This window comes from Ochotona curzoniae, unplaced genomic scaffold, assembly GCF_017591425.1.
Source record: "Ochotona curzoniae isolate NIBS_2020 unplaced genomic scaffold, NIBS_Ocur_1.0 contig_2210, whole genome shotgun sequence".
NCBI classification, from domain to species: Eukaryota; Metazoa; Chordata; class Mammalia; order Lagomorpha; family Ochotonidae; genus Ochotona; species Ochotona curzoniae.
Window position 1 is genome coordinate 20103396 of NW_024465369.1, and position 13209 is coordinate 20116604.

Sequence of the window (13209 nt, forward strand, 5' to 3'; positions counted from 1 at the left end):
AAGCTAACCCTAAATGTAATCATACACAGCCTTGGAAAAGGCAGCAAGGAAGATTTGAGACTAAAACAGAAGAAATCAGTGGGAGGATAGAAACAGCAAAAAAATGACATGATGCAAGGCATGGTGACATCATGCAACGTGACATGATGTAAGATAAGGATCTTCTCCAGAAGCTCGAAAATAAAAAAAAAATCCACTTGGCCCTAGGTTCTCTTGCTCAAGTGTGGTACTGCTAATTTAACTTCTGCCCAGAGAAACCCATTTCGGACTCTAGCCTCCAGAGCTATCAGGAAACAATCGTTCAGTTTCAAAAGACCCTGCTTGGGGTAGGCTGATAGAGCAGTCATTAGAAATTAACACATCCCTCTCTGAGAGAGGCTTTCAAGTGAAATTGGGAAGATGAAACAAAATCTTACTACATTTCCCTTCCAGCAATAGTGTGCCAGTAGCGTAGTTTACAATGGCTTCTGGAATTTCTCCTATGACTCCCACTTATTTGTGCTGGAAGCAACAGAATCATCTGGCAGTGTCTTATCTGAAACGCCTGCATATTTCTGACAAAGTTGGATATTTTTTTCCATGATACAGTTGTGTAGATATAGGGATTCCCCTTCTTCCACTCTCTTTCCTCTCTCCCCGTTTCTTCCCTCCCAACATTTCCCTCTTATTATTACAATGGTATGATCCTTTAGTAACAGTTGCAAGTTTTACATCTTGTTATGTAAATGTATAATGGCATTGTTGAAATAGGAAATGGTAGAAAATATAGCATCAAATTGTTAAGGGATAGTTGACAATTCCATTGGAAATTCAGCTATTATTCAGGAGTAGAGATGTATACTGCAATGTATCTTCACTTCCTGGCATGCTAGTCTCCATTCTATAGTTCATCTATAAATATATATATATATATAGTAATTATATACATGTAAGTTTACAGATATATTTTTGTGTTGTTTTGTGCATAAAGATTGCCTTATATCAGAGAGAACATGATATTTGTCCTTTTGGGATTAGCTTATTTCACTGAGCTAATGGTCTCTAGTTGGTACCATTTGGATGCAAATAACAGAATTTCATTATTTTTAATGCTGAATAATATTCCATAGAGTAGATATACCAAAGTTTCTTTATCCACTCCTCTTTCGACATGCATCTAGGCTGTTTTCATATCTTTGCTATTGTGGATTGTACTGCTGTAAAATAGCATTGCAAGTCACTTTCTCACATGCAGATTTCAATTCCTTTGGATATATTCTCAGAAATGGGATAGATGGGTCATATGGTAGATCAATTTTCAGTTGTCTTAGCACTTTCCATACTGACTTCCATAAGTGGTTGTACTAGCCTATACTCCCACCAAGAGTGGAATAGGGTATATTTTTCCCTATATCCATACCAGCACATGTTGTTATTAGAATAATGAATGTAGGTCATTCTCACTGGATTTAGGTGGACTCTCAATCTGGTTTTTATTTGCATTTCCTGAATATCTAGGGAGCTTGAACGTTTTTTAATTTCTTAGATATTTGAACTAGTTCTTTTGAAAAAAGCATGTCCATTTCCTTTATTCATTTTCACAGGGTTGTTTCTTTTGCTGAGTTTCTGAAGCTCTTTGTAAATCCTGGAGATTGGTCCCCTATCTGTTGTATAGTGTGCAGAGATCTTCTTCCGTTCTGTTGGTTGCCTCTTCGCTTGATTCATTGTTTCCTTTGCTGTACAGAAGTGTCTTAGTTTGATGTAGTCCCTGTAAGCAGTTATTCAAATATTCCATCCTGAACCCGGAGCCATTTCATCTTCCTCACAGCTCATGAAACTAGCACCAGTGAGGCCATCCATCAATCAGATGCAACCCAACGTTTCACCCGAGAATCCCACCGGCAATCTCCCAGCCCCTTCCCCAACGCGGCAATCACCTGTGACAGTCTCAGGCACCAATCCCCTGGGGCCAGCCCTCAACACCCAAATCCCTGCCCCAATATGTTGTGGGCTTACCTGAATGACTTTAAAGTCCCCAGATGCGGCTCTCTTTCTCTCTCTCTCTCTCCTCCTTCTGTCCACCCCACTTCCTTTTCTTTCCCTCCCTGCTCTCCCACCACCTCCACCCGACTGCTGCCCCAATGGAATAAACCGCGAAGATACCTTGTTGCGTCTGGTGGTTGCCCCTCTTAGTAAAGAACCAGGCTGCTGGAATCATCCTCGTGTAATAACGTAAAAAGTAGAACTTTAACTGTTTCAAATAACTAAAAGTGCCATTTGTCCATTTTAGCAATTTCTGATTCTTTGAGGCCTAGAAAGAATTCCAAGATGTTAATGACAGCCCGGTTATTCCAGTAGATTTTACATTCTTGTATCTGAACCCTTTCTGTTTGAAACACCTGGAGTACTTGCTGTTTCCCTGGGAAAAGATTCAATAGCAACCATGCTCTAAATATGCGACACATGATACAATGGATAAATAATAAAAGTTGAAATATCATTTCAACTTGGAAGTTTTTTACCTAGGAAAGTAGCATTAGTAAACAAGTAAATGCTCAGTGTCTCAGGAAAGAAAAAAAAAACACAAAAACACTGGTCCTTTAGAGCTGATGAAGTGAAATGAGAACAGCATCAAACCGGATTTATTTAAGCTTTAAAATGTTCAACAAATGTTGCTGAAAAAGTAACTGTGCATTTTCACATACATACATTTAAATATTCTGTCAAGTGATTACCACCCTAACCAAAGCATGTGTGTGTCACTTCGATCCATCCCACTTAAACCTGTTAATTACAGTTACACACCATAGACAATGAGGGAAGGAAATTATTCTAAAGAGCTAATCAAAATATAAAAGCTACATGTCATTAAAATGCAAAATTAACAGGCAAATAGCTATTCTTAGAGTTGGAAAAGAATTACTCTAAAGATAGTTCACTTCACATTTCCAACAAGCATCTTCATGACCCCCAGCATGTCGGCAGGCTCGTCTGCAGCAGGAAAAGCAAGAGCATGCTCTTCTTTCTCAGATGTAAGAGGCTGAGAATTAACATATACCTATTTGAACGGATTGACTCCTCCTCAACCCTAACTGGGATCCCTCCTCCCAGAGGGCAGCGTTATTCCATCCAGAAACTTTTTTAGAAGCCCGTTGTTGTTTATATGTCGCAGACAAGCATTTTCAAGAATTATTTTCTTTTAATATTAAACACAATAACTTTTCCTTCTGTGTCAGTATGTGAAGTATGTCCTCTTGTTGGTAAATATGGTTCAGGAAAATGACTGACCTTTACAAACAAAATTTATAATTTTGGAATTGTAAAACTTAACATTCTTTAGTAACCTAATATTAAAATACATTTAGGTTGATCCATAAAATGCTATGATTTCAACTATTCTCTTTTGAATGTGCAATAGAGAAACATTAGCAATGCGTGTGGTTTAGAAAAATTCATTTATATGGCCGTTTGCCATGTCATGATGTATTTTAAACAAAAGAGGTACAGACAAAGGTATTGATTTTAGGGGCTTAACTAAATAAACAGTATGTAAATTGTGTCTTTTTCTATAAAATTAGATCAGGACACACATATTACACTGCCTTTTCCTATACGAATGACAGCTATTGAATTTGGCAGACATTGGAATTTGGTTAAAGAGTTACAGACCTTTGATCTTTGGATTACAATTAAATGAAACCATTGTAAAAGGACAGTAGTGGGCTAGCCAATTTCTCAAGCACACAGCAGCAGCCAGGAGGCGTTATCGCTTAGTGCTGTCAAGAAATCGACTCTGCACTGGGTTCTGTCTCAAAGTCCCATGCCTTCTGGTAGATGACGAGGGTGGTGATGATGTCCTCATTAGAATGCAGAAGAATAAATACGTGGAGAATTCGCTGTGGTGTTTTCCTCATTCCATTTCCAACAATCACGGACCCAGGCTGATCTACTTGATGTCATGTAATGAGATAATGCCACGAAAAATATCTCACTCATACGTATGTGTTTTTCTCAAGACCCTGTGTAAGATTAACTTAAGAGGAGTTAGAAAGCATAAATCTCAAACCAAATTCATTGGAATTTTAAGAAAAATCAAGAATCAATCATAAGATTAATGTTACTCTGGCTTGTGTAATGTAAAAACAAAGGGGGGGGGATTTTGTATTTCTATTTATTTTTGCTGTTATTGTTTTGTGTTTTCACACCATGTTCTTAATCAACCAGACCATTCAGTAATATTCAAAGGAAATATTGCATCTGTTTTCTTAGTTAAATTCTACAGGTTACGAATACTGCCATTACACAATAATGACATTTGGCCATCGTTTTTGAAGAGACTTATTGATAATCTTTCAAATAAGTGGGACGCTTGGTCCCCAAGATACTCATTAATGCACATTCTTCTCATGTAATTATTACTAATTGTAACAAGCAGTGTCCTAATCAACTTACACTAAGCGGTGACTTAGCAAGTTTTCCTAATTCTGAAATTATATATTCATAGCAACAAATAGGCAAGTTAGATCTCTCTTAGATCTTTTTATCCAGTCCGCCAGATCTGTGTTCTTTAAAAAAAAAAAAAAGAAAGAAAGAAAAAACTTCTTTGTTATGTCATTCTGCAGACAGAGCGCAGGCTGTTTCCTGTCACCCACCGGAGCAAACTGCTCAACAGAGAGCACAGTTGGACAGCCCTTAATTAGTGCTACTTGGGTGTCAGCATCTCACTTAAACAGGAATAGAGCAGTGAGGATCAGCTGACAGCTTGAAAGGCAGGACACCAGGTCTTTCACTTCCACCTACAGCCACTCGATGCATGCTGTACACCCGTGAATGTTATGAAAAATGTTGGAAATAATGTTCTCTATGTAAATTGGAATCAAATTATTCCATCACGTTTTACAGGGTGTTTATTTCTTTAAGTTATCCAAGTACACGCTCTCCAATCAGATTCTAATGTGCAAAAATAAATAAAATGACTCTCAAAAAGTCACTTTTGTGGCCATTAATGTTTTAGAATTTACTAGATCAAGCGTAATTTTTAAAATGTTTTCAAGTGAATGCAGAATGACGCTTCTCACTTTGATACCGGAGCAATCAGCTGCCTTTCTGAAAAAAGTAAATTCATATTTTGTTTTGAATTACCATGAAAAATGTCCTTTTAAATGACCGCATATGACTAAGGTATTAAAATCAAGATACTAACCCCACTTTATGCTAAGATGTTAATACAAAAACAAAACTACAACCAAGATGACTAAATCTGAGTGTGCTCATGCCTCTAACTGAAACTTTTTATATTCCAGGATCATGAAGACTTACAATTCGATAAATCGATTACAGGATAAAATCTGAACATGGAACTCATTCACTGACTTGCTCCTCCGAAGGGAAGGTAGCCAGCAACTAACACATCATGTTGCAATTCTGTCTCTACAATCAGAATCAAAATTAGAACGAGATTGCGCCAGTCCAGAGATGGAGGGACTTTCTTTGCAATAGGGAAGAATATTGTTGCGTCTGAGTGAAAACGATGTCAATGTATCCTATATCTGTAGTTTATTGTAAACAGTCTCCCTCCCCAAAGTATTTAAATTGACATTGTCCTAATAGCTAGCAGAGTCCCGTAAGATTTAATGTGAAAGCAGCCTACCATGCGTGCCATCAGGGAGTAAGCAGCCACCACTTCCCTGTTTTTCTTTCTTTCTTTCTTTCTTTCTTTCTTTCATTTCTCCAATACGGTGTACATTTTTACTAACTCTTTTTGCTTTTTGTTGCTGCGGTTCAGAGGTGTGGTAGTGTTTCAGGCCTGGTGGCAGCCAGGGCTCCTTTATAAGGATGAATGAAGATGAAAAGCAAGACAAATAGAAGCGAGTGAGACACTGCTTCTTGTGATTCATGATAGCTTGCCGTAAGCCTGTTAGCCTCTGCCTGGCTCCCCTCTCAGAGAGAATAATGGATAGTTACAATGTGTACAGTGACATTGTCAAACCATCCGAAATTGCTGATTATAGTGCTAAATATTGATCTCTGCTTCACATGTGTCAAAATTCTTTCTTCCCTTAATTAGAACTTTCCCTAAGCACCATACAAGAACAAACTGAATACATCAGATCTCTGTGAAAGGGAATGTGATGCTGGAATATAATTGTGACCTCTTGTCTTCTGCTTTTCTCTTGAGTTCTCAGACGACTTGAGCTGTCTCTCCTGCCCTCCCCAGTACATGTGTGATCATCGTGCTCATTTTTCCCAATCTAACCATAGGAAGATTTCTTCAAGTCTCTGCTTTTCATCATTTTGAACCACTAGGGTAGTAGTCAGATGGCAGTGAGACTTAAAGTGCCAGAAGGTGCCTTTTTCTATTTGTTTGTTTCATGGTACACCGCACCAGGCAATGACCTGTGGCAACAATGTCATACAAAACGGAGACAGGTTCACCCAATCAAAGGGAGGTTTAAAATTAATACAGATCCATTCATTTCTTCATGTGAGATCTAGGAAGGGCAATTTCAGGGTACCACAGGCTTCTTGGTTATCAGCCACATTCACTTAAAAGTATTTGAGGAAACTTTTGTCATAGAAATCATGCCTTGTAGCCCCCAACTACACTGTCAATTGAGGCAGAATAATTTGATACCCTTCTGATTTGATAGTACCATTCAATCAGCTTCCATGTACTGTACTCTAGCAGTAATGGAATATAATGAAAGGTTGTGATATATGGATTCAATTTGCACTGTAAACTGAGCACTTAACTCATTTATCTTAGTTTATCTGTAATATATTGTTATTTTTTAATCATGCCACCATGGTGCATTTGCCTTTAGTTTGATGTGCTTCATAAAATCAATATTTCATTAAAAGATTCTCAAAAATTGTTTGTTTCAAACAGAGTCTGACCAATTTACCAGCCAGTTGCTTAGACGCTATATCTTCCCTGGTTCCCCGTGTATGTCTTTATGAGCACACATCACTCCCACAGGTACCTCGTGTCAGGGTTCTTAGTCTGCGGTGCCTCCCTGGAAAATTTGCAAAGTCCTTACTCATAATATGTGGTGCAGAGGGCTATAAATAGCAAATTCCAATTTTGACCTTTTCATGGTAAATCTGGAAGAAGATATGACAAGAAGGTTATTAAGCCTCCCCACTTTAAAAAATTCAGGAAGGATTTTCTCTTCCCATATAGAGAAGACTGCAAGTGTCCCGCATGGATGCAGGTTCCTTCCCATAGCTGCCCACATCTCCTGGCTATATTGCACTGCAGGTGATCTGTGTCAGTAGTAATGATTAGGTGAGCAAAGTGCAGAGAACGAAACTTTAAATTGGTCTGAAAAGCCTTGGACTGCAATGGAGAGGTGCCAGCATTTCAAATATCCCAGTGCACAATCATGACACTGCATAGTCATTTTAATGTGGCATCGTTTGCAAGGAGAGCTACTTACATGAGCAATGTTAACTAATGGCAACCGTCGACTTTTTCTTCCCTAGCTTAGGGATGTAGGAAGAAAAACGATCACTGGGCTGCCTGGTTAAAACACGCACTACCTGTTTTCTTGAAGCCATTTAGATCACAGAAATAACACTTTAGCATGCCTTCTCCTCAACGTTACTCATGCAACATGTATTTATCACTGTAGATCAATATCTACCTAACTGCATAGGCTACATGTTTGCCTTTCGGAGATAAATGTAGAATATGATAACTGAAGCTGTTGTGCTGCTTCTCAATAGACATTTAGCTATTACATAATACAAGGGATGTAATGAGATACAAGCTTATTTTTGTAGTTTTAAATATCTTCTAAAAGATTGATAGAGCTACATAATTATGAAATTATGTTTATTCTGCATTAAGCTGACATAAATTTTGTAAATATCAAAAAACTGGTTGAATAGGATGTATACATTGACAACTACATATAGAGCTTTCCATCAAAAGCAATTACAGGTTAAAATGACTAAATTGAGCTCTCTTTCAGTAATAATTAGATGCAGCACAATTTGCAAGGGCAGGTGTACATATTATTTTATTAGCAACCGCTTCTAAAGATGCCAGGCTTTTCTTTAATATCATCACAAATGTGAATTGCCAAAATCTGAAATAAATCAGCCATTCTCCTATCTAAAAGAAATATTCATGACAATTCACACTGGAGACAGATAGGATATGATCAATAAAGAGCCCTGCTAGTCCTTAGTACTTAAGTCTTCACCACGAATCTTAACCAAAAGAAGTAATAAATAAGCGGCACATACATATAGTACCTTTAAATAAGCAAGTGAGCCTTCTTCAGCAACAAGCAACATTCTCTGGATATCAAAAATAATAACTGGTTTTGCAGCAATGCAGCATGGAAACACGAGGGTATAAGATATACTGTACTTTAAGCTCTGTTTGATGAATCTGAGCACAGTTCCTGGGGGATAGATTACTTTAAACCATGCTCTTTTACTTTCTAATCCTGACTTGATTTGATTTGTACTTTAATACAGCTGCCTGGCAATTCAACAGCAAATAGAGACTATTTATGTAATCAGATTGTAAGTAGTGGGACAAGAAGAAACTCTCTAGAACCTTTTTGGAAAATAGTTTGTTGTACTTTTTATTTATTGAACAGCAGGGCTCCGGGCTTTCCAGTGCTCATTATAATTGGTTTTCTGCTTGAACTTTCAAAAACTGTCATGTCAATACTCAAACAGAATTTTTTTGCTTACTATATGGCTATGGGCTCTATTTTCTCATGTGCAACTTGACAAAGTTCTTGTAATACCTTAGAGGCAAAGTTCTAGAGTTTCTTTTGCTATTTAAGAAAACTGGGCATCAGAGGTCTCTGGCATATTTCCCACTTGTTCTCTCCTTCTGCAATTCAGTGCCTCCAACTAAACTAGCTTCTTTTTATGACTACTTCTGGCTAATCCTAAGTCTCTATTGTTTATGGGAGGACTTTCTCTGCTTTTGTTTTACCATTCAACAATATGATGTTTCGACACATACTACATTCCTGTTACATTTGATAAAAACAATTTCCCAACTCCCTAAATGTTTAATTCCTATGCCACCACCAGAAACACAAATGTAAATTTTGTATTCCTGAACTCTTTCCTTTCAGAAACCCTAAAAGCCAACCAGCCACTTATACACAACAGGAACTTCCAAATGAATCTAAGAAAAAGCAAAACAATTGTGCAAATTGAAAATAAATGCTTACACTCCAACCCACAAATGTGTGCTTTCAGAGATGTTAGCCCTATCATCCTGTCTTCTCTTTAACTAGAGAGAGATCCGTTTTGTGTTGTGGACCTACTTACGATCATTTCCTATGTGGCTAGAAGAGAAGTTATTGCACTATTTATATGAACAAATTTTATATTAGAACCTAGTACCTTGTATTTTGTTTCATTTCCTGGGTTTTTTTTTTTTTTCATTTCTATCTGCTTAAAGTAATCATCACTTAGAAACTGTGCAATGCATGAGCATTTTCTTTCCATGTTAAAGATGTGGTCCTGAAACAAATAAAAGACCATTAAGCAACAATAGAATGCATAGGTTCTGTGGAGTTTCGGGTAGAAGTTGACCCTTTTCAGTGTTGTTAATTGTTTGGTGTTCTCTGAAGATGATTAAAGAGATACACTGTGTGATTAAGCCAAACCTTTGATTTTGATTTGATTCCATTTCATGACCATCCCAGTTTGCCTGTGTTGATGACTAAACATGTGATAATGAATTTGAAAAGGCTTTCCTCTCATAACCAACTCAGGTTCTCTGTTTTGAAAATCCAAGTGATCACTGACAAAGCAGCCATCCGCCAGCACAAGCTCGACTGTAAATTCAGACACATAAGTGCATCTGCAAGGGAAAATGGGCATCATCAAAATGCTGTAGCTGCTGAACAAAATTTGCAACCATATTCTCACGTACAATCCTTAGGAAGCGAGCTGCGTGATGCAAGATGCAGGTCACCTTCAGAACATCGTTGTTGTAACACTCACAGGGGAGTGGGAGTGATGGGAAAGGGGAGCCTCTGCGGCTAAGTCTTTCTTCACACAGTGCAGAGTCAGAGAGGTTCTGTTACTGTGCATTGCAAACTTTCTATAGTCAATATTCAGAAAGACTTCCAAAACATTGACAGAAATGAGGATGCAACTAGGATAGAAGAACAGTGCAACATAATGAAAGTGTGACTAGTATTTAAAAAAAATGTTATGAGCTTCCAGAAATGGAAAAATGCCTGGCAATGCTGACTTAAAACAAGAATAGATGCAGAGGCGCTTGCTGGACTCTATTATTTATTTCAAATATTTAACTGGAGTGGATTTGTGTATTTATACAATCATATCTGTGAGGGTAGTCATGCTTAACCACAGTCTGACTTGCAACTTGATCCTGGAAATATAAGTTTGCTGTGCTATAGTACAGGTTTAAGGTGGCCATCAGAATAAAATAAAAACATAAAATACATTGAATTTGTGGGGGTGGCGGAGTAAAATTCATTCTCTGGTTCTCAAATAGGAAATTGCTTGTGTATGGCAGCTTTTTGCTTTCACCATTTTATATCTGTGCTGTATTGTGTCTTATACGCAAACTAAAAAAACCTATCTAAATTTCTGAACAATATACGTTGAAAGATACACAAGCATATTTTTACATATATATGCATTTATATGTGCATAAAACAAGTCCACTTTTTGCTGTTCATAAGAAAAAACCACTTTATATTTCCTGATAAAATATAAGCAAATATATTCCTTATATCTTTCTCATTCTTTTAAGGAGCAGTATTATTGAATTATCTATTGTATAATCAGACCAAGGGTGTGGACCGGCTTGTTTCATCACACAGATCTACTTGAGATTTGCTGCTATGTGCACTAAACTCAGAAGACAGATGTGATTCTGTAGCTTTAGCTCCCAAAACTATATCAAGGCCACTCTTTTAGTCAATTTGGAAATTTATATACTATACACTAACCCGCCTTTAATATCCTCTCTCTCTCTTTCCTCTGGGCATTTATTGCTGTTCTTTCTAGTTCAGTAACCAGTGAGCAGAAGGTTCATTAAAACTAATTGAATTGGAAACTTGTCTGCCCTGGGAAATGTTAACTCTTTGTTGTTATCTGTAGGAAATTCCTTTTGTTATGTTCATTCGAATTGAATTGTTGGGTCTTAATGTTAAAAACGCAGTGTTGAAAGTGATTTCCATCTTTTTGATGCTCGAGACAGCAGGATTCAGGAAAAATGTTCTTCTATTGAATTGGAATTTGCCAAAATAAAACAGCATTTTATTCAAGGAGGTAAACAGCAGTCTTGCACACTGTTCAAAAACAGACGCAATGTTGCCCTGTTAACTCTTACAGCTCTAGTCACTGCTTCACTAAGTGGAAATTTAGAAGGAAGGAAGAAAAAAAATGGAGGTTTCTATTATGGCACTTTCTCACTTGGCAAAACAAATAATACACTGCAGGTTAGCAAGTCAACATCAGTGGAATATAGATGATCAAACACATTAATCCCACAATTGCTGCCATTCCACCCATTTGAAAAAAATGTCAAAATGAAAAGATTATAATTATTCTTAATGATAGAGGGAAGCTGACTTCAATTCGTCATTTGCAATCATTGGGAAATGGTATTAAAAAGCATGCACTTGAAATCAAGGTGTAGGAGGCTGTGTCTGTGTTCTGGATTTGTTTAGAGCAGGAAGATATTGACAAAATTGGGAACATTTGATAATAGCCACAGTGGTAAATTTTTGCCAGCTTCAAAAATCAATTGAAAATAACAGGCAACCCACTGTTACTAATAAAAGTAAATATTTATGACTGATTCGACTGTGCTTCAATACCAGTCAATCACTTCCGAAAGGATCTTTGCAATTCATTAACCTCCTTTTACTGGTCTTGTCCCTGTTGGTGTCAGCCATTAAAAAAAAATAAGGGAGGGGATTTTGATTTTTCTGTTCTCATCATTCATAGCTTATTTGTTCTTTCCCTTCATTCCCATACATTGCCACTAAATTGATTGTCTGTTTAGTCATATGAATGATAAAGTAGCAGTGCCAACAAGATAGAAATTCTCCATTAATTTCTGAGCAGCCCAAGTTCCTCTGCTTCAACCACAACCCAAAACAAACCTATTTCTTGCAGTGTCTTCCATCACCAGTAATTTTTATTGTGATAGAGTCTGCATAACTCCGATTTCCCTTTCACACTTTTCCTTGAGTGAACTTTAAGGAAAAAAAATATATATCTAAGGAAACTCTAGAATCTGCTCCTTCTATGATTTTAGCCTGGTCACAGTCTTTATGCAAAAAAACCCAACTGCTTTAATTTTTATCTAACTAACATTAAAAGAAACACTTAAAATGTATTTTTTTAGGGACCCTGGAATGTAGCTTAGAAGCTAAAGACCTCACCTTGCTTGAACCCGGATCCCATATGGATACCGGTTTGTGTGCTAGCTGCTCCACCTCCCATCCAGCCCCCTGCTTGTGGCCTGGGAAAGCAGTAAAGCAGAAGCCAGAGCCTTGGGACTCTGCACCTGCATGAGCAACTAAGAAGCTTCTGGCTCCTGGCTTCGCATCTGTTGTGGCCACTTGGGGAGTGAATCAGCAGATGGAGGATCTTTCTCTTTTACTCTCTGTGGATCTGACTTTCCAATAAAAATAAAGAATCTTAAAAATATACATGTTTTTAAAATTATGTTGCGGAATTCCACTCATATAATGATCACAACACTCAAATGTAAGTCATTCATGCAGTGAGAGACTTCTCCCTTTATTTACGAAAGCTAGAGACCCTCCACGCACAAATTTGGATTTGTGAGATCTGTGTTTAAAACTCGCAGTGTTACACTTTAGCAGTATTTCTTTTTTACTTCTTCTAATAGTCATAAAATCATAACTATCCAACATTATCTACAGCAAGTGCTTTTTCTTACAGTGGTAGTCCAGGATGTATTACAGTGGTACTTTAAGTTCCTTCAATTGCCAGTGTAAGTACATATTTTGTCACTGAGCAGTGGACTGAACAGACATGTAAAACCTGCATTACTTATCAGCGTGTGTAAATTAAAGCGTAACTTTAACTTAGACCTCCAGGCGCCCTTAAATTATAATCTATGGAGATAATTTTTTTAACTCTCTCATTGGTGCATATGGTTTATTTGCGTCATACTCTTATGGTACTTTTTGTAATGAAATTCGCATTTTTTTTTTTTTTAGCTTTACAGGTTTG